The following is a 27,873-nucleotide window of genomic DNA, read 5'->3' on the forward strand; positions in this document are numbered from 1 at the left end:
AAAAAATCAAGGCTAGAAAGGCGCATAAGTTTGCCAGGGATCTGGCGGACTATGAGAATGGCCAGATTTTTACGTTCTCTCGCAAATATGATTTAAACAAACGAAAGCAATACAGTAAAGATAAGAACATAAACGCCAATAATAGCGCAGAGCCATCTATCAGCATCAATGATGATTCTTCAAATACTGACATGATATCTGTCACAAGTGGCTCAAGCGGCAGCACAGAGTTTATCAACACTAAAAAGCCTATTCTAAATATGAGTGAGGAACTTGATTTTTTAGTGGCAGAGAGACTCAAAACATTGTTCCCGAGACAATTAAGACAGCCACAAGAAGACACAGGAACAAACGCCGGAGGGAACAGCGCAAAAGGCGCAAAAATTGCCACAAAGAAGAAAACCTTTTGGCAGAGGAACCGCCGTTAAATGACAACAGTATTGTAAACTTATCTAATGTGGTCCTAACGAAGGCTTAGCAACAACTCCAGTCATTAGGGCTGAATTTCTGCCCTCGTGAGGACTTTAATTATGCGAAGACTCGCATAGAGGTATATTGCTTTATTCGCAAGCTCAAGTTAAAAAAATATTTTGCATTAAAAAATGATAAAAATAAAGACATGGGCTCGTCGAATCATGTGGGAGCAGCTAAGGAGGGGAGTGTGATTTTACCAACACTTACAGCATCTGATGTTGCTGGTGTAATTACTATGCATGATTTACTTGAGGGAGAACAGGAAATGTCAGAGGAGGGGTCGGCTGACCCAGTTGACATCTCCACAAAAGAGAGACTACACAAAATAGATTTTGTCCAGCGAGGGGCAGGAATTAGTCCATTCAAGAATAAGTCTAGTTTTATGCCCCTAATGCCAAAAGATGCTATAGATACTTACCACGACATGATTGTAAATGATTTGAAAGAATTAAACACTATTGTCAGGAAACACAAACAACAACGAGGTATCTTTTTTAGAAAAATAGCATATGATAAATTGGTTAAAAAGTTGTGAACATCTAACCTGGGCTTCGATTGAAATTCGAATCGCATATTATCAAGGCCATTATCGCCGCTCTATCGGCAGTTTCCAGCCGGTAAAGCGGCGATAAACTACCGCAGCTTCCTTGATAATATGGCCCAAAGTCTTTAGCCATTTCTACAGCAAAGTCTTTAAACATAGGACTAGCACAGTGCTGTCCGTGCCGAGCTGTAAAATGACAAAAGCCATTTATCACTCCAGGCACAGTATTACAGCTTTGACTTGGTAAAATACCAACTCAAACCAACCTGAAATGAATAAAAGCAACCCCTGACACAGTGTTTCGCTCTAATTAGAGCTCTTCAGAGAGGTATAGCTTTGTCAAGACACAAGGGAGCACCCAGTATAAGTCAAAACAAAACCTTTTCAGGCATAGCGTGACGCATATTTTATGCAAAAAGAAGGAGAGAACTCTGGGTAGTTCTCTAGTTTAGCTGGAAAGCAGGTCCTGTTAGAGCACTCTCAACACCAGCTACACTCTAGATCTGCTCACCTCAAATGTCTGGTTTTCTATCAAAGTTTTTAAGCATAGGATTAGCACAGTGCCATCCACGTCGAGATAGAAAAGGACAAAGTCTTTTGCCATTTCTACAGCAAAGTCTTTAAGCATAGGACTAGCACAGTGCTGTCCTTGCCGAGCTGTAAAATGACAAAAGCCATTCATCACTCCAGGCACAGTATTACAGCTTTGACTTAGTAAAATACCAACTCAAGCCAACCTGAAATGAATAAAAGCAACCCCTGACACAGTGTTTCGCTCTAATTAGAGCTCCTCAGAGAGGTAAAGCTTTGTCCTGACACAAGGGAGCCACCAAGTCAAAACAAAACCTTTTCAGGCATAGAGTGACGCATAAATTATGCAAAAAAGAAGGAGAGAACTCTGGGTAGTTCTCCAGTTTAGTAGGAAAGCAGCTCCTGTTAGAGCATTCTCAACACCAGGGACACTCTAGATCTGCTCTCCTCAAATGTCTGTTTTTCTATCAAATATATATATTTTTTTTACTGAAAAAAAGGTTAAAGTAACATTATAGTTAGGTGAAATGTTCAGTAACAACGTAACTTTTTAACTCTAAAAACCACAGAAATTCACCAGATATTGCAATAGTTATCCCATGGAACTTTAACTCATGTCCTAAGGTAATATAACTCACGGCTCTGCCATTCACAGTTTTCTCATCAATTATTTCATTGCAAATATTGTAGTGATATTATCAATGATATCATAGAAGATGTCATGAGTGATGTACCATGTGGGGTAATTAGGAGGGGGTCTCTACTTTATAGGTGGGTGCCCCAGTGCCCACCTAGGGCACCCACCAAGTACCATGTTCAGGGCTGTGGGAGGAGCAACAGGGCCATTGCAGCCCCAGTTAGCTCCCTGCATGGTGTGGGGGCAGGCATTACTCCTTCCAGAAGGAGCAGCAGTATTCTGCTTGCAATATTGTTTCTCTTCCCTGCCCACAGGAGTGCAGGTAGGGAAACAAAACACAAATCTGCTCCCAACTGGCTGGAGCATTTTTAAAGCTCCCTGTGCTAGGAGCAGACTTGTATGCTTGCCTTTTTTTGTGGGAGTTTTAAAAATGCTCCTGCCAGATGGGAGCAAACATGTTTCCCTACCCATGGTAGTACGGACAAAAAAAACTACTGTATCCCAGGGATGGGCTCTCCAGGACACAGTCACTGAGCCAACCTTGGGGTATGGAGTTTCCAAGTCTTTATAGGCTCGGGGAGGGGAGGCACTCAGCCCCCTCCCTTTTAATTAGTTCCAGATGGTCTTGGGGGATGGAGTCCCAGGGGCCTTTTTAAGGCTTAGGGAAGGGGACTGGGTGGCCTGATACCCATTTATTTACATTTCGGCCCAGGGGGATAGGGTTCCTTGGGGCCTAACTAGGGGGTCGATTACGATGGCGGACGGAAGGACGACCGCCGTCCTGGAGTAGGCGGAAAATGCCTTTTTTCGGTCCGCCTGCCGCGGGCACTCCGTCCGCCATATTAGGATGGGAAACACAGTCAAATGTCCGTACGCGGCGGAAGAGCACGTACCGCCGCGGAAGTACACCCGACCCCGCGGCGGACGTAACCAATCCAGACACACCGCCGTACGGAATGACGTCTCCGACCATCCTCCAAATCACGATGGCGGAAAACACACATAAAATCGCTGCGGAAAAGCACCCTGCCTGAACACGGCGGAATCACCACAGCAGAGATACAACACATTGCAGATATACACACCACAAGCAGATCGCCGTCATGGACCCAGCGCTACACGCATTTCAAATACTCTTCGTGCTCCACCACCAGCAAGTCATGGCCCATCACCGACGACGACGCAGGTAGGCCAACACACCCATTGAAGTCGGAAGGGGAATACCTGCCAGGGCTGTGACGTAGGGAGGGGGAGTGTCATGTTTGTGAAACTGGCTTTACGATCGCACCAATATATCAACAATTCAAGAACAAAACCAGGAATGACAACGACAAACCACGACACATGATTGACTTGCTTTATTAAACATAATAGTGGTATAATCGTACACTACCCAAGAGCATGGGCACTGGGTACAACAGAGCAGGTACATCAGAGGCAGCACATGAGAGGGCACAATGCAGTATCAGAACAGCAACAGGGCAGTGTTTACAACAGAGCAGGTACATCTGAAGCAGCACATGAGGGCACAATGCAGTATCAGAACAGCAACAGGGCAGTGTTTACAACAGAGCAGGTACATCAGAGGCAGCACATGAGAGGGCACAATGAAGTATCAGAACAGCAACAGGGCAGTGTTTACAACAGAGCAGGTACATCAGAGGCAGCACGTGAGAGGGGCTAAGTGCATCAACAGTCCATGGCAAGGCACAGGTACATCAGAGGCAGCACATGAGAGGGGCTAAGTGCATCAACAGTCCATGGCAGAGAACATAGCAGGTACATCAGAGGCAGCACATGAGAGGGGCTAAGTGCATCAACAGTCCATGGCAGAGAACATAGCAGGTACATCAGAGGCAGCACATGAGAGGGGCTAAGTGCATCACCAGTCCATGGCAGAGAACATAGCAGGTGCATCAGAGGCAGCACATGAGAGGGGCTAAGTACATCAACAGTCCATGGCACAGAACAGGTACATCAGAGGCAGCACGTGAGAGGGGCAATGTGCATCAACAGTCCATGGCACAGAACAGGTACATCTGAAGCAGCACATGAGAGGGGCAAAGTGCATCAACAGTCCATGGCACAGAACAGGAACATCAGAGGCAGCACGTGAGAGGGGCAATGTGCATCAACAGTCCAATGCACAGAACAGGTACATCTGAAGCAGCACATGAGAGGGGCAAAGTGCATTAACAGTCCATGGCACAGAGCAGGTACATCAGAGGCAGCATGTGAGAGGGGCAATGTGCATCAACAGTCCATGGCACAGAACAGGTACATCTGAAGCAGCACATGAGAGGGGCAAAGTGCATCAACAGTCCATGGCACAGAGCAGGTACATCAGAGGCAGCACGTGAGAGGGGCTATGTGCATCAACAGTCCATGGCTCAGAACAGGTATATCTGAAGCAGCACATCAGGGCACAATGCAGTATCAGAACAGCAACAGGGCAGTGTTTACAACAGAGCCGGTACATCAGAGGCAGCACATGAGAGGGCACAATGCAGTATCAGAACAGCAACAGGGCAGTGTTTACAAACGAGCAGGTACATCAGAGGCAGCACGTGAGAGGGGCTATGTGCATCAACAGTCCATGGCACAGAACAGGTACATCTGAAGCAGCACATGAGAGGGGCAAAGTGCATCACCAGTCCATGGCACAGAACAGGTACATCAGAGGCAGCATGTGAGAGGGCACAATGCAGTATCAGAACAGCAACAGGGCAGTGTTTACAACAGAGCAGGTACATCAGAGGCAGCACATGAGAGGGCACAATGAAGTATCAGAACAGCAACAGGACAGTGTTTACAACAGAGCAGGTACATCAGAGGCAGCACACGAGAGGGCACAATGCAGTATCAGAACAGCAACAGGGCAGTGTTTACAACAGAGCAGGTACATCAGAGCCAGCACAAGTATGTGGGTCAACCGCCCAGTCCCAAAGACAGTAACAATGCAAGGGTGCTTACAATGGACAATCGAGACAAAAAGTCCAATTACATGTGAGTGATGGGAGCTACACCTCACAGCACAGAATCTGGTGGACTGCTTGAACTAGTCGCCTCGGACACACTGCCAGCATCAGATACAGGAGTGTGAGACACAGCCACAGCTCTAGTGACTGACACATGAGCCATAGACCCAGACACACTGCCAGCACCAGACACAGGAGTGTGAGACACAGCCACAGCTCTAGTGACTGACACATGAGCCATAGACCCAGACACACTGCCAGCACCAGGAACAGGAGTGTGAGACACAGCCACAGATGTAGTGACTGACACATGAGCCATAGACCCAGACACACTGCCAGCACCAGAAACAGGAGTGTGAGACACAGCCACAGCTCTAGTGACTGACACATGAGCCTAGACCCAGGCACACTGCCAGCACCAGAAACAGGAGTGTGAGACACAGCCACAGCTCTAGTGACTGACACATGAGCCATAGACCCAGACACACTGCCAGGACATGTCCCTGTACAGTGACCAACAAATACCATGCCAGCATCTGACACATGAGAGTGGCTGACACACACAGTACCTGAAACAGGAGAGAGCAAAACTGACACAGTGCTACTACATGATGCATGACAGCGAACAACAGACACAGTGCCACTATCTGACACATGAGAGTGAAGGGCAGCTGAGCCACTAGGACCACTGAAATGATGAGCCACCGGGCTGTATGGGCCAGGAGGCAGGGTGGCTCTGGGAGCTGGGGACAGCTGGACTGGAGCGACATTGGGGTGGTCAGGTCTCACTGGTGTGTGTCTCCGTTTCTTTGTGAGATGTAGGGGCACCCTGGACAAGACTGGTCTGGTAAGTGTTGTGGCCTCATCAGACATCAAAGAAGGATCATGTGCTTGTGGTGGTCTGCTCTCTGGGGACGTGCTGGACCCTGCTTGACGTTTGCTATGGCCCTGCCTTCTGCCCTCTGCATCATGTGTAATGGGGGATGCAACAACAGTGTACTCCTTATTCTGCTTCTGCTGGGTGTGGATGGGAATTGAGGTATGTGGGGACTCCACAGCTGACACATGTGTTGTACGTTCCTTCAACAACATCAGCCTCAGGGCAGCCAGGGGTGATGTATGCCTGTCCTTGATGGAGCTCGTGTCCATGGGAGAAGCCTTGGCCCTGGGATGTGCCTTGGACGTAGGAGGTGTCCTGTCTCTGGAATGTCCCTGATCCCTGGGCGGTGCCCTGTCCTTGGGAGCAGACTTGTCCATTGTAGTGTACCTGTCCTTTGAATTGTCCTTGGGAGTGTCCCTGCTCTTGGGAGGTGCCCTTTCCTTTGTAGTGTCCTTGTCCTTGGGAGTGTCCCTGCTCTTGGGAGGTGCCCTTTCCTGTGAAGCGTCCTTGTCCTTGGGAGTGTCCCTGCTCTTGGGAGCTGCCCTTTCCTTTGAAGCGTCCTTGTCCTTGGGATTGTCCCTGCTCTTGGGAGGTGTCCTTTCCTTTGTAGCGTCCTTGTCCTTGGGAGTGTCCCTGCTCTTGGGAGCTGCCCTTTCCTTTGTAGTGTCCTTGTCCTTGGGAGTGTCCCTGCTCTTGGGAGGTGCCCATTCCTTTGAAGCGTCCTTGTCCTTGGGAGTGTCCCTGCTCCTGGGATGTGCCCTTTCCTGTGTAGTGTCCCTGTCCTTGGGAGTGTCCCTGGACTTGGGAGGTGCCCTTGCCTTGGGAGTACCTTTTGAGGGGGATTCGTCTGTTACATGTGAATCTTCTTCCCCCAACACCCCTTGAGGATCCTGTGTGTCAACTCCAGTGTAGCTCATGTCGTGATGGGTGAAAGATTTCCCTGTCCTAGGGGATGGTGTTTGTGCCCTCCGTGCCCTGCCTTGCTGTCTGTGGCTGCTTCTAATGCAATACCCCGCAAATGACGGCTGGTCTGAAAATTCACTCTCCCCTGAGACATCTAGTGGTGTGGATGGGGGAACAGAAGCAGCACCCTGTCCAAGCGACTGAAGAATGGCTGACGACACAGTGTTTGCTAATGACTGAACTGTTCTGTGGAGACCAGCAACATCGCCATGCATCCCCTCCATGAATGCTACCACCTGCCCCAACTTCCTATCGTGGTCTTGGAATGCATTGATCATGTTGGTCTGCCCTACACACAGCTGTCGCAGCAGATCAACAGCCTCAGCACAAAGTGCACTCTGTGGCACAGGGGCAAGGGCAGCGATGCCTGCGCCAAAGGCTACTCTGCTCCCCCTACTCTGGCGAGCACGAACTGTACTTGTTGCAGTTGGTGGCAGTGTGGGCCCTGTGTGCTGTGTACCGACTGAAGGTGTTGATTGCCCACTCCCTGTCTGTGACAACAGTGCTGACTCACCACCACTGTCTGAGGATGAGGACGATGGTGTCTCCACATGTGAGTCCTCAGGGACGGTTCTGTCCCCCTCTCCGGGGCTGCCCTCTTCAGTGTCAGTCTGCCTGTGTGTCATCTCTGATCCGGATGCATTGCCACCACTCATCTCCGTCGTCTGAGTGTCAGTGCCCTCGGCCAAAGCTGGAAGAGAGGGAAGAGATGTTAACCTAAGTGCCACACTCACGTACTGAAGGTTACAAAGTCACACCTTTCCTTACAGTCGATTGACATGTAGCACGCATCCTGCACATGAACCACCCCTACCAGACATCCTCACATCATAGAACCGTGGGTGTCTGTGAAACATGTACATCATACAAACAGGGCAAGTGCATGCAGACCACCACACATGTCATGCCATGGGACCACAAACCTCAACGGCATGTCCTGGAACCCTCAACTACAAATCAACTGGTATGTCCACCTGGCGGACATGGGTGCTAACGCTCACTCCGCTAATGGCACCAACATGCAATTAATGCAAAACATACGCACCACGGATGTCACTACTGTGTCTGAGCACGAATACATGCATGCACTCACAAGTTACAGACACATACAGTCTGCTTACCGCTAGATTGCTGTTGATCCCCTCTCAGCCGGGCGGACAGGTCCGGATGCGTCACAGCAATTATACGGTGCATTAGAGGGGTCATGGTGCGTCGGGCAAGGCGGCTTGATCTTGGAAAAATCCCCAGTGTCATCTCCGCAACATTCTTGCTGAGCCTGGATATGTCGTCCCAGCGCTTGTGGCAGTGTGTGTGTCGTCTATTGCACCCCCCCACTGCCCGTACATTACGTGCTAAGGTCCTCCACACGGCCTTGCGAAGGTGCAGCTTGACCTACCAGGATGGGAGACAAGAGGGGAACGTCAGTGGACAGTTTGACATTCATAAACATCGTAGAAACACGTATCTTCATGCAGCCATGCTCAGTACAACACATGTGAAGGTCCCGCAGCACACCGCCAAGCTTGCAGAAGCCAGGAGTCAGTGACCACCTCATGCCCACCAACATGTTACCCACTGCACTTACCACCTGTCCAGGGGCACCGTAAAGCCGTTGATAGTGGCTGAGCACACCATCCACAAGGACATCCAGCTCCGCTGCGGTGAAGGGACGAGACCGGATCTCTCGCACTCTCTGCATGGCAAGGTCCAGGACTGTGGCACAACAGCAGCAGTTGTTGGATAGCTCAGGAGCAGCAGGTCGAGGTGACGGTCGCAGGCAGCAATTGTTGGATAGCTCAGGAGCAGCAGTTTGAGGTGACGGTCGCAGGCAGCAGTGGCTTGAAGCAGTGAATGTGTGCAGAAGATCTTCACACATATATAGTGCCCTGAGATCATATCAGTGGCACACGTCTGCAGCAATTGGTTTTCCCTGGATGCATCATTCAAAAAGAGCCAATGACTCGCCCTGGTGTGGCGGTGCACGGCTTCCGCTATTTTTGAATGTACTTACGCGCCCCGCGTAACCTGTTCCCATTGGCTACGGACCGTCACGTTCACACAACGGCAACCACATGTGCGCGCTACCGCGATGGTGCATCATTTGAAAATAATCACTCACTGGCGCCACTATGGCGGTGCACGCATTCCGCGGGGGCGGTGCAGGCTAACACATACATTTTATTATGCAATTTGAAATTGCAGTTGATAACCCCCTTACAGTCACATTGCGTCACCAACTGCCGGGTGCAGGCCGGTCACCCACCGCCGGGTGCATGCTGGTCACCCACCGCCAGTCCAGGCCAGTCACCCACCGCCGGGTGCAGGCCGGTCACCCACCGCCAGTCCAGGCTGGTCACCCATGGCTAGTCCAGGCCGGTCACCCACCGCCGGGTGCAGGCCGGTCACCCACTACCGGGTGCAGGCCGGTCACCCACCGCCGGGTGCAGGCCGGTCACCCACCACCAGTCCAGGCTGGTCACCCACTGCCGGGTGCATGCCGGTCATCCACCGCCAGTCCAGGCCGGTCACCCACTGCCGGGTGCAGGCTGGTCACCCACCGCCAGTCCAGGCCGGTCACCCACCGCCGGGTGCAGGCCAGTCACCCACCACCAAGTTCAGGCCAGTCACCCATCGCCAGTCCAGGCCGGTCACCCACTGCCGGGTGCAGGCCGGTCACCCACCGCCGGTTGCAGGCTGGTCACCCACTGCCAGGTGCAGGCCGGTCACCCACCGCAAGTCCTGGCGGGTCACCCATCGCCAGTCCAGGCCAGTCACCCACTGCCGGGTGCAGGCCGGTCACCCACCGCCGGGTGCAGGCTGGTCACCCACTGCCAGGTGCAGGCCGGTCACCCACCTCCAGTCCAGGCCGGTCACCCACTGCCGGGTGCAGGCCAGTCACCCACTGCCAGTCCAGGCCGGTCACCCACCACCGGGTGCAGGCTGGTCACTCACCGCCGGGTGCAGGCCAGTCACCCACCACCGGGAGCAGGCCGGTCACCCACCGCCAGTCCAGGCCGGTCACCCACCGCCGGGTGCATGCCGGTCACCCACCGCCAGTCCAGGCCGGTCACCCACCGCCAGGCGCAGGCTGGTCACCCACCACCAGTCCAGGCCGGTCACCCACCACCAGGTGCAGGCCGGTCACCCACCACCAGTCCAGGCCGGTCACCCGCCGCCAGGTGCAGGCCGGTCACCCACCGCCGGGTGCAGGCCGGTCACCCATCGCCGGGTGCAGGCCGGTCACCCACCGCCAGCCCCTTGCCTGCACCCGGCGGTGGGTGACCGGCCAGGACCGGCGGGCAGCGGTGGGTGCAGTAATGTGGCTGTAAGGGGGGTATCAACAGTCATTTCGAATTGCATTTCAAATGTATGTGTAAACCTGCAGCGCCCCCGCGGAATGCGTGCACCGCCATAGCGACGCCAGTGAGTGATTGGTTTCAAATGATGCACCGTCGCGGTAGTGCGCACATGCGTTTTGCGGGGTGTGACCGGGATGATTTCCTTGCCGCGAGGCCACGCCCCTTTCCCTCGCCTGCTACTTAGACGCGCTGAGTGCTAGCGCACAGCAGAGGTAATTTTGCTCCTGAGGCGGAAGCCGGGAGAAACGCTGTGATTTATTTTATACTTTGAATTGTAACTGTGTTTTTAACTTGCCTGCTCTCTCCTTCTGGGCATTTCTCCCTTTCTCCCTTGACATCAGCTGTGCTAGCTTTCCACGCAGCGGACCTTAGCGCTGTCGTGGCTTGGAAACACACTCGCCACTATTCTCCACTTGCCCACAAGCCACGCCCTCGGCTGCGAGGCCACGCCCCTTTCCTCGCTAAGAGGCCATGCCCCCTTTCCCTCGCCGTGAGGCCACGCCCCCTTTCCCTCACTGCGAGGCCACGCTCCCTTCTCCCATAAAGATGTGCATTCCTCGTACTCGCAGCAGATGAGCACAGCGGGCACGCCGTCAGCGCGCCTAAGGCAAGCCCGTCTGCACCAGTCCGCGACCGGCAGGGACCAGGGGCCACGCACCCTGCTCCCGCCCTCACTTATACCCCAGCTCAATTATTCTCCTTAAATCTAGCTCAGCCCATTGCCCCTTCCCTGTTTCAGCATATTGCAGCTTTGGGCATCTCTGTCCCGTTGCTCTCTTTGTCTGAACCTACGCTGTCTACTCCCCGGTTACAGGCTCTTCCCCCCCTGTCCCGCTCCCTCCCCCCTCATCCATCACGGCCACCGCTTGCCTGCTTAATACTAGATCGGCAGGCAAGCACCAGCTTGAGCTTTTTAATTTATTAGACACCGATACCCCTGACTTTCTGTTTCTCACAGAGACTTGGTTCTCGGTTGACTCCCTCCCTGATCTTCTGTCCGCCCTCCCCGACTCTTACTACGCCCTTCGGGCGGACCGACCAGCTGGTAAAGCCGGTGGGGTGTGGCGATGATCACTCATTCTAATCTTCAGTTTCAGCTTCTTCCCTACCCTCCCATACCTGGCGTCGACTTTTTAGTTGCCCGCTCCATTAACCTTCTGGCCCCCCTCACAATAGTCCTTATGTATCGTCCCCCTCAGAACATGCCCTTCTTTGTGCCCGCCTTGCAAGAACTACTGGCTACGCTTGTGGTCAATAATTCTTCTGTGCTCCTTTTGGGAGACTTTAACTATTGGCCAGGCGACCCCAGGGAGGACTTGTCCTCCAAGGACTTCACGGCCACTCTTCAGTGTCTTAATTTCCTTCCTCACCTTCACTCCCCCACCCACATTCCTGGCCATATTTTAGATCAAATATGGTCAGCTAGTTGTACTATCCTCCCCCCCACAGTCCTTCCTTGCACCTGGTCTGATCACTTTTTGATTTCATTCCCTATTGAGCTCGGAGCCCAAGAGAAACTCCCCCTGCCCAAGAATGTTACAGCTCGTAATTGGAATCGGGTTGACCTCAACTCCCTCTGTGTCTCTCTCACTACTTCTTCCCCCGACCTATGTAGTCTCCCCCTTGACCGTCAAGTAGACGCCGTAAATCACTGGCTGTCCACCTCCTGCGATCGGGTGGCCCCCCTTAGGAAAGTCAAGACCTGCCGCCCCCATGACGCCCAAAAATGTTTCACAGACGAGCTGAAAATTCTTAAATTGGATCTTAGGCGTTCCGAATGCCACTGGAGACGCAACTATTGCCCCTTCTTGCGAACCAAATACAAGCTTCTTCTGGCTAATTATAAGAAGGCCATCCTGTTAGCCAAAACCACCTACTTCTCGGAGAGAATATCTTTGTCAGCTAATAAGCCCAAAGAGATTTTCTCCATAGTTCACAACTTAGTTGCTTCAGATAGGGTCAACCCTAATCTTATCCCCTCCCACGCTCTCTGTCTGTCTCTGAACGACTTCTTTCTAGAGAAGATCGCGAAGATTAAATCCAATATTCCTTTAGCACCCTCGCCACCTCTTTCTCCTCCTATTACCCCTCCTCTGTCTTTCCCTTCTCTCGATCAGTTTCCACCTATCCCTCTGAACTCTTTTCTGGATCTACTTCAGAAAGTGAAGTCAGGCTCTCCGGCTGACTGTGCTTCAGCTCGCATTCTGAGAGAACTTTTCACTCACTGCCCGACCCCCCTCTTTCCCTCCTTAACGCCTCTATCTCCTCAGGTTTAGTTCCGAAATTCTTAAAATCGGCTATAGTTTGCCCCATCTTAAAAAAGCCTGGTTCAGACCCCTCTCTTCCCTCCAACTTCAGACCCATTTCCCTTCTCCCTTACCTGGGGAAGATCTTGGAGAGCTATATTACATCTTGTCTCTCTTCCTTCATTGAGGATAATCATCTCTTGGCCTCCCACCAAGCGGGTTTTCGCCCGGGCTTTCTACCGAGTCAGTGGTCCTGTCCGTTCTAGACGAGCTAAAGAGTAAGGCAGACTCCAACTTACCTCAAGCCTTGGTGCTCCTAGATCTGTCCGCCGCGTTTGACACGGTCGACCACTCCATCCTTCTCGGCCGTGTCTGCGCGGCGGGCGTTCAGGGCACCGCCCTCTCTTGGCTCGCCTCTTTTCTCAAAGAACGGACTCAGGCTCTCCATCTCTCTGGCTATACCGCCCCAACCCGCTTGGTTCCTTGCGGGGGTCCCCCAAGGTTCCTCCCTGTCCCCTCTTCTTTTCAATCTTTATATCCGTTCCCTTATTCTTTCTCTCCTTGACATGGGGGTCTCCGTATATAACTATGCGGATGACCTCCAGTTAGTTTTTGATCTCTCTTCTCCTCTGCACTCCCTTCCTAAATTCCACTCCACTTTAGTTTTCATTTCGGAGTGGATGAACCGTAACCAACTCAAGCTTAATCTGGACAAGACAGAGTTGGTCCTGACTGGCCCTACCATCTCCCCGTGGTCGGCCGCCTTTTGGCCTTCCACCTTCGGCCCCCCCCATACCGGCTGCCTCCGCAAAGACCTTGGGTATTAAAGTCAGTCGGGACCTCTCCATGCATGCCCAGATTAGCTCCGTTGTTTCTTCCTGTTTCCTCTCTCTCCGGATTATCCGGAAAGTGTCCCGTTTCTTTTCCTCTGATGCCCTCAAACTTATTATTTTGGCAATGATTCTTTCCCAAATTGATTACGGGAATAGCCTGTATGTGGGCATCCCGGCCTACGAACTACGTCGAATGCAGGCTATCCAGAATCAGGCCACCCGTCTCATTTATCACCTTCCCAAGTCCTCCCACATCACTCCTATTTTGAAATCCCTCCACTGGCTTCCCATCTGCCAGAGATCCCTCTTTAAGATGGGCTGCCTGGCCTTCATGGCTCGTACCTGCACTGCCCCGGCCTTCATCAACTCTCGTATTATCCCCTACACTCCTAAACGTGCCCTTCGTTCCTCCAATCAATCTCTCCTCACTGTTCCACGGTTCCGTAGATCTAAAACTGGAGGCACTAGATTCTCTGTACTAGCTCCCCGTTTCTGGAACACCCTCCCTCTGTCGATCAGATCTATACCAGTCTACTCCCAATTCCGCAAAGCTCTCAAGACTCATTTGTTTTCCATAGCGTACTCTAGCTGATCTCCTTCGGCAATACCTACTCTTTAGCTCTTTACCTTTAGCGCCAGGAAGCCGCTTGGTCGCAGTGCGCTTTATTAAGAACTTTCTTCATTTCATGGTCCTTGACCATACAGCATATGTCATGCTTAATTGCTGTGTAAACGATCATCTTCTGTGTTGGTGGAAGGCGTCCCCAGATGGCGTATGTACACACACTACATGTCTCCGCACACATGTAATGTTCATAGTTGTACATGTGTGTCAGGACATGTCCAGAATGCTGCAAGAATAATGATGTCAAGTCAATGGCCAGTGTCCACGTGTGATATTCATGTCCATTTGTTGCATGTGTGCTCATACTGTTGACCTTGCCAGTGGTTAACAAAGGCTAGTGATGTGCACCCAAGTTGCGTCAGATGTGCATGGCGACGTGTTGACGTCTTGGTTTTGCGGACACACGTTTCCATTTGTACACATCTACACAGTACACCAAGGGTGTGTACCCACATTCATAAGCTGTTGTGAGTGGGTGGTTTGTGTGTGCAAGTAACAATGATGTGGGTGTTCATGCATTCTGTGTATGCGTGTCTGTTGTTGTGTGCCCATGCATGTCATGTGAGGAGGCCCAGCATTGTAGGTGTGGTCATGGGTGCATGAAGACAAGGAGGGTGTGTTCCATGTTCATGTTGTGTGTGCACGTACATGTGTGTCTGGGGGGACGCTTGTCCACATATGGGCCCTCAGTCATGTGTTGTTGCCAGATATTTCAACATGTGTGCACGTTACATTGGACATGTTTGCACACAGGATGTTGTTTGTGGTTGAACATTGTGTGTGTGGTTAGCTGTATTGCCTTATATATTGGTCACGTCACACATATAATCACTGTCTGCAACATGTATTATTTGCATTGTGTTGGTCAAGATGTGATAGTGTGGCACAGCTATGCGTTGTTGGTCAATTGACATCTGCGACCATCTACTCCCACACAGGAGGGCTCCAAATGTGCATCGACCATACACTGTGCTGGAGGACATGGTTGACGAGGAGGTGATCCGCAAATTCCGGCTTGATCGATGTAGATTGCAGGAGCTTGTAACACAATTGTCACCTCATCTGTAGACATGGGGGCCTGTTGGGACTTGTAGTGCTGGTCTCTGACACACCCCACCCACCTCTCTCACACCCCCCACCCACCAACACCCTCCCTGTAGACATGGGGGCCTGTTGGGAGTTGTAGTGCTGGTCTCTCACACCCCCCACACACCACCACCCTCCCTGTAGACATGGTGGCCTGTTGGGAGTTGTAGTGCTGGTCTCTGACACACCCCACCCACCTCTCTCACAAACTGCACCCACCTCTCTCACACCCCCCACCCACCACCACCCTCCCTGTAGACATGGGGGCCTGTTGGGAGTTGTAGTGCTGGTCTCTGCCACCCCACCCCCCTCTCTGACACACCCCACCCACCTCTCTCACCCCCCCACCCACCACCACCCTCCCTGTAGACATGGGGGCCTGTTGGGAGTTGTAGTGCTGGTCTCTCACACCCCCCACACACCACCACCCTCACTGTAGACATGGGGGCCTGTTGGGAGTTGTAGTGCGGGTCTCTGACACACCCCACCCACCTCTCTCACACACCCCACCCACCTCTCTCACACCCCCCACCCACCACCACCCTCCCTGTAGACATGGGGGCCTGTTGGGAGTTGTAGTGCTGGTCTCTCACACCCCCCACACACCACCACCCTCCCTGTAGACATGGGGGCCTGTTGGGAGTTGTAGTGCTGGTCTCTGACTCACCCCACCCACCTCTCTGACACACCCCACCCACCTCTCTCGCACCCCCCACCCACCAACACCCTCCCTGTACACATGGGGGCCTTTTGGGAGTTGTAGTGCTGGTCTCTCACACCCCCCACACACCACCGCCCTCCCTGTAGACATGGGGGCCTGTTGGGAGTTGTAGTGCTGGTCTCTGACACACCCCACCCACCTCTCTCACACACCCCACCCACCACCACCCTCCCTGTAGACATGGGGGCTTGGTGGGAGTTGTAGTGCTGGTCTCTGACACACCCCATCCACCTCTCTCACACCCACCACCCACCACCACCCTCCCTGTAGACATGGGGGCCTCTTGGGAGTTGTAGTGCTGGTCTCTCACACCCCCCACCCACCACCACCCTCCCTGTAGACATGGGGGCCTGTTGGGAGTTGTAGTCCTGGTCTCTAACACACCTCACCCACCTCTCTGACACACCCCACCCACCTCTCTCACACCCCCCACCCACAACCACCCTCCCAGTAGACATGGGGCCTGTTGGGATTTGTAGTGCTGGTCTCTGACACACCCCACCCACCTCTCTCACACCCACCACCCACCACCACGCTCCCTGTAGACATGGGGGCCTCTTGGGAGTTGTAGTGCCGGTCTCTCACACCCCCACCCACCATCACCCTCCCTGTAGACATGGGGGCCTGTTGGGAGTTGTGGTGCTGGTCTCTAACACACCCCACCCACCTCTCTGACACACCCCACCCACCTCTCTCACACCCCCACCCACCACCACCCTCCCTGTAGACATGGGGGCCTGTTGGGAGTTGTAGTGCTGGTCTCTAACACACCCCACCCACCTCTCTGACACACCCCACCCACCTCTCTCACACCCCCACCCACCACCACCCTCCCTGTAGACATGGGGGCCTGTTGGGAGTTGTAGTGCTGGTCTCTGACACACCCCACCCACATCTCTCACACCCACCATCCACCATCACCCTCCTTGTAGACATGGGGGCCTGTTGGGCGTTGTAGTGCTGGTCTCTCACACCCCCCACCACCCTCCCTGTAGACATGGGGGCCTCTTGGGAGTTGTGGTGCTGCCTGCTTTGACAACATGCAAGGCTGGGAATGTAGGAGGCAACATTTGTGTTTGGTCATGGTGGGTGCATTTGAGCCCAGGACTTCACATTTGGGTGACTATGTGGCACACATGCATGCATTGGAGCCAGGGAGATGTGTGTCGGCAGTTGTGCAAGGCAGACCATGGCAGTGTGATAGTGGTCATTGGTTTGTACTTACCAGCCTCTAGTCCCTCCTCGATTCCTTCCAGGCTCTCAGGGTGCAGTATGCCCAGCACCTTCTCCTCCCATTCTGCAAATGGTATGGGCTCTGGGGGAGTGCCGCCGCCAGTGTGGTGTGCCCGCAGGTGGTTCTTCGCCCTGATGCCTTTCACCCTTGCCTTGAGGTCGTGCCACCGCCTTTGGATCTCGTGTTTGGTGCGTGGCACGGTCCGTGACGCATTGACTCTGGTCACTATCCTGCCCCACATGTTGTTTTTGGTTGCCAAGGTGGTCTGCTGGACTAGGGTGCCGAAAAGATGTGGTTCGACACAGATGATTTCATCCACCATGACCTTCAACTCACTGTCTGTGAACGTGGGATTTTTCTTAGGTGCCATGGTGTGTGATGTGCAAGGTGTTGGTGGAATGGGGTGGGGTGTGCAGGTGTATGGTGTGTTGGGATGGTGTTGTGGGTGTTTGTGTGGTGGGTGTGTTTGTGTGCAGGTTGTATGTGTGTTTGTGTGTGTGTGTCTGCTGTTAGTGGTTTTGTGGCTCTTGCTTGCAGCTATGCTGTGATGCAAAGGACTGTGGTAGTGGGAGGGATTCATTTTATACTCTGTGTGGTGGTGGTGTCCCAATGGTTGTTGGCAATCAGGTGTTCTGTGGGTGTGGTGTTTTTGGTGCATTTTTCGGTGCTTGGGGGGGTGTCATTGGGGCGTGTAGTTGCTGGGGGTGGGTGTTTCAGGTGGTTGGGTGTCCTGTTTAGTGTGTTTTCTATTTACTTCCATTTGCCATTTTGTAATCGGTTTGACGGCAGGGATGGTGTTTGTGTGGTCCTTCCACAGTCATGGTCCGTTTGGCGATGCATTGTTTCCGCGGCGGTCGAGGACGGTGGTGAGTTCCGTTGGAATGGCGGCGTTATCCTAATCGCGCGGCCGGACCCTCCACAGGTATGGCGGCGGTTGGGCCTGTTCCCGCGGTCATGTTCGTACGCGCCAGAGGGTGTTTCTTTGGAACCGTCCGCTTACGGCTGTCTTTGGTGTGCTCCATCTGCCGCGGACGGTGTTTGTTATGATCTGTCCGCCGCGGTCGGAGTTTCTTGACATAAATATCCTAATCGCAACCGCGGAGAATGTGCGGTCGGGAGTGATTTTGCCGCGACCATGGCAGACGGGACACATTTCCGTCCGCCATCCTAATAGGCCCCTGAGTTCAGGGAGAGGCCATACCCTCCCCTCCCTTTATATGATGTATTAACTTCGGGCCCAGAGGATGGGGTCCCTGGGGCCTAATTAGACTTGTGTAGGAGGCTGCACCTCCCCTCTTCTTAATTTTATGCCAGCCCCTGGAGATGGGCTCCCCAGGACCTCTCAGATACTTTAGAAGAGGCCCACGCACCCCACTCCCAAAATAATACAATTTTATGTCACCCTAGGGACCTGAGCCCCTCAGGGGTATTTAAAAAAACAGACATGTGGGACCCAATGCTTTTTAATAAGATTTTGCTGCAGATTCGCAGATCCTCCATGAATTCACTGCAACATTTTTTTTTTAAAGCTGTTGGCCCCAGGATGGGTCCCTCTGGGACCCCAACAGCAGGCCTAGGGGGTCAGAGTATCCCTACCCTGACTGCTACATCTTTTTTTGCTTTTTCGTAGGACTCAGGACTGAGTTCCAAGTCCTAAGATGACTACCACCACTTCCTGGTTAATGATTTCAGCTTGAGATCTGTCGGATCCATAGAGGCTCCGCTTCCCTAGAGATACAATTTTTTTAGCATTAATAGCTCAAAACTACTGAATGGATTCACACCAAATAAAAAAAACACTCTTTTTGGACCAAGATCTAGCTTTCTGCCAAATTTGGTGTAAATTCAGTCAGTGTTCTGGGCTGCAGCGGCGTTTAAATTTCCTATGGACAAAATGAATCGGGAAAATGTGTTTTGAGCCCACACCCCTTTTCATGGACCCAGCTCGACGGATCTCCGCACAACTTTCCATGCACACACAAGTAAATAAATAGCACTTTTTTGGGAAGATTCGTCAAACGGCAAAAAAGTTAGTGGGAATACATGGGAACATGATCCCACACTGGGCAATATAACTATGTTTATGAATGTATTTGATTAGAAAATTCTGACAGACAATTAAACTTCCCAGGATTTTCACAGTGCAAATCTTCTAACCCAAGGGTTTGTCAAAAGGAGTGACATAAAATGAAGGTAATATGTGAGATTCCTCATTACAAAATACCTGTCTATTGCCTTTAACACAGTGTAATAACAAACCACCCTTAACAGCATATTGACTTTAACATTGGCTTTTCATACTAAATAAGTCAAACGTTATGCCTTTGTTGTAACTTTTAATAATAAACAGATCAGGCCTATAACATTGGACATAACATTCCACAATGAACCAGTCAAGCCTATACCCTTTACCATTCGGTTGTCGCCATAACCAGTTCAGGGCTCCTGTATCCTGCATACGCTTTCCCATAGTAAAAAAAACAGGAGGTATTTAGGCATAAAATAAAAAACATCTGCCCAATTAAAGATGACAAAACCATACATAACCCCTCTTAAGAGGGCATAACAAGTATGAGCACATTACAGAGTTTATACCTTCAGGGTTTGTCAGACGGGGGTAACCAATGCCAAAACCTTTGCCTACGACAATAATCTGCGCAATTTCATGTATTAAAATACTTGTTTACAGGCTTTAAAGCAGTGTAAGAGCAATCTATCATTAAATGCTTATTGGTTTTAACATGTGCTTTACGAACTTAGGGGCCGATTAGGATGGTGGACGGATGCATGACCACTGGGCTGGAGGCGGTGGAAAATGCACCTCATCGTCCGCCAGCAGCGGGCCTTCCATCCGCCATATTAGGAAGGGGAGCTGGGCACATTTACCGTGCGCTGTGTAAAAACGTGAACCGCCGCGGGAACACACCAGACACCACGGCGGACGGAGCCAATCCAGGCTCACCGCTGTACGGAATGACGTCCCGACCGTCCGCAATATTACGATGTCGCAAACAAACCAGAACACCGCAGCGGAAACACCTCCATCTCATAGACGGCGGAAGCACCACAACAGAGAGGGAAAGCATTGCCACGAGACCCACCGCACGGACCTGAGCGCCATGGACCCAGCCCTATACGCCTTCCTGACCCTGTTCCTACTTCACTACCAGCAAGTCATGCACCGTTGTGGACGATGCCGCAGGTACGCAAGCATGCAATACACACATACCACACCACAGCATGCATGAACACTGGTACCTGTCCACACCAGACACCCTGGTGGGGACAGGAACACACACAAGTGCACCCACACCAGTCCCACCTCAGCACAATCACCCCCCACATCAGGCACACGCTGCCCACGCAACACCACAGCCAGCCCACGGACCGACTCCACTGCACTGTCGGCGGTTGGGCCTGTTACCGCGGCCACTCTGTCCACGGCAGTTGTTTTTTCTATGGTTCCGTCCGCGGTCGGCGGTCTTTGGAGACATCTGTCCGCCACAGTCGGGTTTTGCTGGAGGGGAATCCTAATAGCACCGCCGGTTTCCCCACGGTGCGGTCGGACGGTCATTTCCCGTGAGACTGGCGGTCCGGACGCATTCGTTTGTAAAAAAAATTTCAGGCCAATTGGGTTGATCATGGTTGGATACCATCGCCAACTTAGTCCTGCTGTATTGAACATAAGTTATCTCATAGACAAAAAGTGCACTACAAGCGCTCATTTTCAGTGAAAGTACAAAAACTGAGGCAGTACTCCAGATAGTTAACAAGTGGGTGGAGACAAGAACGTCCCTCTTCTTGCGGATTGGTTTGAGTTGATCACATAAGGTCAAGCGACAGCTGCGTTGTCAAGCCAGACCTATGAAGGCCTCATGTAAGTTCAATGAATGTTTTAGCGTATAAAATATGTCCTGTTTTTGGTGTTTTTCCGACCATGCTACATAGCCAATTTCCTTGCTGTGTTCATTGTAAAATAGTGTATATTTATGCTGTAACTTTCTGCTAGCATCAATTGGCAGTGTCAGATGGCTCACTGTCATATTATGTAAAAAATATCAGGTGACCACGGTCACTTGACCCTACCCGCACAGCAAATGACAAACTTCCGTCTGCCCAAATTAATCAACAATATTTATATGTTCTATTTTCACTCTTTTAATTTTTGAGTGTCACTAGTACACAAATTTTCAACAATATCAACTCATTTTCTTTTAAAGTAAAACGTGACTTGTTCTGCTATATAATGTGCTGAGAATTGTAAATAGATCTCTTTTGTGTGTATATTTTTTTACAGTTCCCCTGATGAAGGGAGTCATTCCCGAAATGCATTGGGATTGGAAAACAAGGATTCCCAAGCAACTACTATATTGTTTCTAAATTTGTTGTTTTGATGTTTATCTACCTAGAAAGGAGAGTTTATGTTTATGTCGCTTCTGTACCGAAACGCTGCTCGTTTTTACATCTTGCACATTTTTTTAAATTTAAATCGCGAAATTTGCACATTCGTTTGTATTTCCTGACTTTGCTGCTCAAAACTGTTGTGATTTTCTCAGACCGCACTCCTGCACTTTAAAACTTATAACACCACTCACCACTTTGGTGAGACTCGCGCTGTGTCTGCCCCGACCGCCATCTTGGGTGAGGGACCAGGGCCTTGAGACGCTCCCAAGACGCCATCTTGGGTAGCGTGCTAGTGTTACTGGGCCACATTTTACTTAAGCACTTCTGAATGCAGGCGCGCAGCAGTTGCACGCAGCGTGCATGCCCATGGCTCGCCGGAGGTGCGCCAGAGGTAAGCCCGTCTATGCCCGTCCACGTGTGGAAAAGTAAATTTTGCCATGTTCTGTGTCCCTACGCTTCATCCATCATATGTTATGTGTGCATGATCAATATGCATATGTTATTCCCCATTTCTGATTAAAGACGCAAGTACAGTTGTGTCCACCTCTAGTATGTCATTTTCCAGTCCTCGTGAATACTACGAATATCAGGCCTATGTAAAGTTACGTTGTCACGTTTCCCAGTGTGCACGTTATTCCATTATAAAGTCCCCGTTCCTAGGCCTCAAAAGGGCCCGGACATCAGATTCAGCTCCTGTCTCCTGAAAGCCTCGCTAAGGAGCGATACAGCCCCCACCTGTATCCTCGACCTTTCACTTACTTCCTGCCTCGCAGTGCCCGGTGCAGCCTGGCTCTGCCTCTGAATCTGCCAAGAGTATGTTATAGTTCCAGCTATCAGTTCAGTCCTCCTTCTCTGCATTCCTAAGCTACTGAACTGCATCAATAGTTTCCGTCATTTTCTAGCCTTTAGGGCTCCACGTTAGAGAAAATACTGTATTTAATGGTCATTTCATATTCTTCATCACGCACTACATGTAGAATAATGCATGGTCCAGTCTTAGAGTCAGTTAGCCTTTCCCCTCATGACTTCTAGTTTATATCAACATGTTCCCTAAACATCAGATACTAGATAGGGTTTAGGTACATGTCGCTCCGACCCTCCAGACTTTAGTCTCTGCTCCTAGCACAGAGTTCATAGCCCCCAGCTTCTCCTAGTGATACGTCATTGCCAGTTTTCGCGCACCATTAGGTTAGAGGTCCCGGCTCCTTAGGTAGCCCCCTCCAATATTTCCGCCCATTCATGACATATTCTGTTACGTTTGCATCACATGTCTAAGTAAACTCCCAGTTACACCTCTTTTTACTGTTATCTTTCGCGACTGCTACGTGTCACGCCTTCTGCTCCACCCACTGTTACGCCTACTGCAATGTAATGCTATGTGTTTGCGCTATGTATATAAGTTCATGTATTGTTATTAAAAAGTTAGCGTGCTCATTCCTGACCCAGCCCCGGCAGCTGCCGGGCCCTGTTACCCCCGTTCTATGCAGGTTGTCCTGATCCTGTCCTTATGCTGTAATAAACCTGCAGAAACTCCTACTACCTCGAATCTTGACTCTTATTTTATTGAGCTATCTGTTATGCTATATGCCTAGTCAAAAATAGGGTATTATTTATTTATTTACCACATAATGGCGCCCGAACAGGGACTTGCCCTTTCCCCACGCGTCGGTGAAGCCACGCCGACCCCCTGACCCTCTGCAGTCGTGACGGAACTCTTCTGCGCAGTGGCAGATATTTCTGTTCAAGTATCCCTCAGGCCCACGGAGGAGACGGAGGAGGCGGTCCAGCATCCGAACGAGACGGTGGAGGAACGCGGCGAGTCCCGACCAGAGCCCAAGCCGAGAGTCCAAGGTCCGAGGTATCCGGAGGCCCACCCGTAACTGAAGTCCGAAGTTCGTCGTCGTAGCAGTCCAGTCCCGTCCGAGGCCTTCCGTTCCGTGCTGCCCGGTGAGTACCATTGCTGGGGTAGTATCTAGACAGGACCAATCTAAATTGACTCCTGGTCCGTGGGTTGGTGGTGCCCAGACTCACAAACGAAGTGTTCACCTAGGTGGATACGGGTCTTGATGTGTCCCTTTATGGGACCGGTATGTTCCGTACTGTTATAGCAGTGCATCCAGTAACTCTAGTCTGTTCCGTTCTCGAGAAAATTCTTGTATTTCTGTTCTCAGTATTTCAGGTAATATTCTGTTCGAACTGTTATTTATAATGTTCTTTATGTATTTTAATGTTGTGGTATGAGTGTGATGTGATTTCGTGTTTTCATTGTATATTGTATTGTGTCCAGATTACAGTTCAGTCATGCCTATATTTTCCAAGTTACGTCAGTTAAAAACTAGAAAGGGTCTGCTGGAAGCAGCAGTTCCTGTTCCGCCTAGGGACAGTCCAGGTCACTTTATGTATCAGAAACATGGCATAAGCGCCATATTATATCTAGATTTATGGGTAGAGTATACCAAACAGTTAGAAGAAAAGTATAGATGGCCCGTATCGGGTACATGGGATGCCGAATGTATCATGCGAGTAGAAGAAGCATTATGGAAAAAGAAAGCCAGACAGTCACAGAAAGATGCCATCGAGTTATGGCGTAAAGAAGCGCATAAAAGAACGGAAAAGGAAGTCAGAAAGTCAGAGTTAAGTAGAGAATCCCAAGAACGAGCCCAAGAAAGAGAATTAATCGAGATAGGTGAACGAGTCAAAGCCGAACAGTCAGACAGACAAAGGCATGCCCTTATAAAGGGTATGTATCCTCTTCTTGCCGAGGGCTTGCCAAAAGCGACCCCAGAGGCATCCAGTAATTTCCCGCCACCATTAGTTCCGACCAAGCTACGTCACAAACCGACCGCAGCTGATATTTTTATTTCGTCCTATCTGGACGACACAGTCCCAGAATATGCAAATCCTGTCCGCGCTCCGCCTGTCCCTGTAAATCAGGCACTTCCCGCTCCTCCAGACACCGGAGTACCTGTTACGGTACCCCCGGTCCAGCCAGCCATACAAGTCCAGCCTACAGTTCCATTTCCCACTCTGCCAGGACGTAGAGCCTCAGTAGACGACTCCAGTCTAGGGGCCGCAGGAGGAGCTACTCCTCAAACCCCGCCGCCACACAAGCGTTTATCGGCACTCGAATTACATGCTCAAGCATCACAGCGTACTCCTAAAAGTAATAAGTCTGTCACAGAAATCAGACAAGCCCTTGGCGAATGTGTCTATGACGCAGTTCCAGGCGAGTATAATATGGTTTTATATTCCGTACGCGTAAGGAGGGTGACCGAGTATCTAGTCACCTTACCGAATATGAAAGAAGATCTAGACAGAATATATCGTTTCATCCGTACAGGGGATGATCCAGAAAGTATTGGCGAGATTATGTCCCAAAGGAAAGCCGAGATCCAGCTCATGATATTAAAGTTCCTGATCAATTGTCTAATAAGAGAACAAGATTACCCGTCTAAAGATCCCGCCGAAATGAGAATCCTGACAAGGTGGAGTGATAATATAGCCGAGGGTAAGCACAAGACCGTCGGTGCTATGGAGAGTATGTACAAGAAAATCCGTAAAGAGATAATAAAGATACACGAACAACGTAAAGCAGCACAAGTAAGCGAGAAAGAAAGTAACTCTGATACTGAAGAGGTAGACGACGAGAATTCCGCCAGAATAGCGTATGTAGGAAAATCTAGATTTCCAGATCGCCATTTACGCCTAGAACCCAAGTTTATTTTTCATCATTCAGCACCAGAACAAGGTTCTCTAGAACAAGTATTTCAAGCTACCGATCACATTTTGAAATCACGAGTCGGTTACAGTGAGTTAAGTACTATGCATGAACAAGAACTAGCCCGATCAGCAGTCCGATGGATTACTGATTCTACCACTTTTCCAGACGAAATAGTGGCACAAACGTTTCTGAAACTGCCCCCAGCCGAGCAACGACTGGTGGGTATGTATATGATTCAGCACCTCATTACTCTGTATGAGGGTCAACACTCTGATCCAGGTCCGTTACATGATATTCTGAACGAGTTACTCCAGTACAAATGGAGAGGTCTAGGTACCGATTTAATTAGTGTCATTCTAGAACAGCGTCACAAATATAGAACGTTCTTGAACCCGCATTTTGTTCATGTCTCACCTCCAGAAAATAAATCATTTTACATAGACAGACAGAATCCGTTACGAGAAGTCCACCCAGTCAGAGGGACGGGTGGCGAAATGCAACGAGTGTTTGTATACACTCCAATATCAAAGATGGAACTTCTTGAAATGAAGAAATTAATTCCCTGTCATGATAAAGATCCAGCGGGGTTCCATCGAGAATTAAAAGACATGCTCCGTATGGGAGAATACACTTACCCAGATATCATTAAAATGTTAAAGGTCCTGTTACCCGCAGGGGTGTATGAAAAGTTAAAGGAAAAAGAATGGGAGGTGGGAGAGAAAAAGATCGATTGGACAGCTCTAGAAGCTGAAGACAAGGCACGAGTACCAGGTACCGGTCTTGGAGATAAATGTAAAGAATTACCAGAATTATTGATTCAAGTTTTACCCAGATTATTGACAACGAGAAAAGAAGACTGGGATGCAATCTCAGCCTGTAAACAGAAACAAGATGAAGATATTAGTGATTTTTATTCTAGGTTTGAAAAATGTTTCAGTATTAACAGTGGTCTCAAGACAAGTAGTGAGTCATACCCTCACCTTTTCGTTACTAAATTAGTCGAGAATTCAAGTCCACAAATTAAAAATCGAGTCTTGAAAGTCGAAAGCACCTGGCAAGCAAATACTCCGTCCCAAATGCTCCAGATGCTCCAGTATCACCAGAATAGAATCAGGGAAGAGCAAGAACACGAGAGAAAACGTATGAAAGACACGAAAATGAAAGTGCTGGTTGCACAATCTGTTCCTCAAGACAGTCAGAAGAGGGGTCCGAATCAAGTCAGTCATCCTGCAGCTCCCGTTAAAGGGAACTGCAATTATTGTAAACAGCCAGGTCATTTTATAAACGAGTGTGCAGTTCTGAAACATAATATAGCTACTGGTAAGACTAAAGAAAGACCACGTCCGCCGAGACAAGAACAAGTTTCACAGACTCCTCAGTCACAGAATGCACAACAGACAGTTCCCGCACCGCAGCCTATTGCTGCAACACAGCATGTCACATCACAGATGTACCAGTATGCACAGTCTGAGTATCCAGAGTACCAGCCATATTCATGAAACAGCCTAGAGAGGGAGGTAGGCTTGCCTCTCATCGAGATACCTGTAGATCAAGAAGGTCCCTATGTTCACAGTCAAGTATTAGGGAAAGACAGAAAGTTTTTGATCGATACAGGGGCAAGTAGGACGACAATTAGTCATGCCGAAGTTCCAGGGGCTCCGCTCTCAGGCTCAAGAAATGTTTCCCTTGGATTTTCAGGAAAACCAATAGTAAATGAGATATCAAAGCCAGTCACTCTGGAAGTAGGTCCATTGTCCCGTACTACTGATCTGTTACTTACTAAGTCATGTCCAGAAAATCTGTTAGGCATTAAGACACTGAAAGAGTTAGGTGCAGTTATTTGCTGTTCCCCAGAGGGAATACGTCTGTTCCTACGTGACTTCAAGGGTCACTATGTATTACGAGATTTTGATTCAAGATTGTCTAATGTTCCGCAGCATTTATGGGCGCAAGGTCCAACTGATGTAGGTTATATGCAAATCACACCCCATCGTGTGACTCTCAAACCAGGTGTAGTGTTACCCCGAATCAGACAGTACAGATTGCCACCTGAGGCTGTAGCAGCCTTATCCAAAATTATTGACGAGCTCATGGCTCAAGGAGTAGTTGTAGAAACTGACTCCAATGTATGTAATTCTCCGATCATTCCAGTCATGAAACGTACTGATCCAAATGCACCCCCAGTATATCGATTAGTGATTGATTTACGAGAGCTTAATAAATGTATTATTCCTCAGTACCCAGTAGTCCCAGATATCTCTTCCCTATTAACAGCCATTGATTCTGAAGCCACGTTCTTCACTGTCATAGACCTCAAGAATGCATTTTTTAGTGTTCCAATTCATCCAGACAGCCAGTTTCTTTTCGGATTTTGTTTTAATGGAAGGAGCTATATGTTCACACGCGCTCCTCAAGGTTTCACAGAAAGCCCTAGTATTTACAGTCAAGCACTCAAGAGACAACTAGACAACATTCATATGCCAACTGACACTGCCCTGCTCCAGTATGTCGATGATCTACTGATCACAGCCCGTTCCGAACGTGCTTGCGAGCGAGCGTCACTTACAGTACTGTATTTCCTAGCCGAGATGGGGCACAAGGTGTCACCTTCGAAGCTTCAATTCTGTGTCCAGCAAG

The sequence above is a fragment of the Lissotriton helveticus genome, chromosome 7 (assembly GCF_964261635.1).
Source record: "Lissotriton helveticus chromosome 7, aLisHel1.1, whole genome shotgun sequence".
Classification (NCBI taxonomy): domain Eukaryota; kingdom Metazoa; phylum Chordata; class Amphibia; order Caudata; family Salamandridae; genus Lissotriton; species Lissotriton helveticus.